The 821-nt window shown below is 61.5% G+C and overlaps 1 long non-coding RNA gene across 1 annotated transcript; it reads right to left on the bottom strand.

The window, feature by feature from the left end:
• Window positions 1-37: 37 nt before the first annotated feature.
• Window positions 38-815, bottom strand: LOC109364302. The gene is made up of 3 exons (XR_002110299.1): window positions 721-815; window positions 461-579; window positions 38-290 (listed from the first exon to the last, which is right to left on the bottom strand). It is a non-coding gene; the product is annotated as an uncharacterized LOC109364302 (long non-coding RNA).
• Window positions 816-821: the final 6 nt, after the last annotated feature.

Here is an 821-nt window from a genome sequence, read left to right as displayed (position 1 = left end):
ATTGCCTTCTGCGTTCAGGCGCTGGGAATTGCTGGAGTACCCCGCTTCCTGCTGGCTGCTCCCTTGGTGTTGCTCGTTGGATTTACGTCTCTGGCTTTTCCTCTGTCCTGTCCCGGGCTGGCTGGACAGGCTGCTGCGCTTAGGCACCTGGGAACTCGGAGATGACTCCAATGCTGCCTGGCTGGTGGAGGCAGATCCGCTGTCATCAGGTGCTGGGGAGCTATGAGATGGCCCCGCCGCCTCCTGGCTGGCAGTGCTGGGACCAGCAAGCTGCGACTCGGCACTGGAGGCTGTAAGGAGAGGCAGGAAGGTCAACAGGATGACCCCCCGGCAGCCCCATGGAGGGAGGGGATCCCAGCCCTGCCGGGGCATAGAAACTGTGGCAAAGCCTCACTGAGGAGCCGCTGTGCCAGGCCTTGCCTGGCGCCAAGGCAGCAGTCCACGGCTCTTTGCCCCTTACCTGTGCCCACGCCAGCACAGATGTCACCCTCCCAGGTGCTTATGCTGCCGCTCAAATCAGAGCAGAGCCGGTGGGTGCCTTGCGCAGCACACGAGGCGCACAGGAGCAGCTCCCAGGGCCTGGGGAAAAAAAAGAGGCTGTAGCTGTGTGCACAAAATGAGTCAAGCAAGGGAGTGGCGGGCACAGCTCTTGAGCTCAGTCCTTGCTCCCCTGCCTGTGGGGAGGCTGAGATTCCACGCAGGGCTGCTGAGGTAACTCACCCCTCTTCCTCTGCTTGCTCCCTGCCTTCTGTGTGAATGCACTCGCTGACATCACAGCGCTGGTGTGTCTTGTGCAGAGTGTCATAGCTCTCCTTGTCCTC

The sequence above is a fragment of the Meleagris gallopavo genome, unplaced genomic scaffold, assembly GCF_000146605.3.
Source record: "Meleagris gallopavo isolate NT-WF06-2002-E0010 breed Aviagen turkey brand Nicholas breeding stock unplaced genomic scaffold, Turkey_5.1 ChrUn_random_7180001842557, whole genome shotgun sequence".
Lineage (NCBI taxonomy): Eukaryota > Metazoa > Chordata > Aves > Galliformes > Phasianidae > Meleagris > Meleagris gallopavo.
Note: the sequence above shows the minus strand (reverse complement) of the source record. Positions and strands in the feature narration are given on the sequence as shown.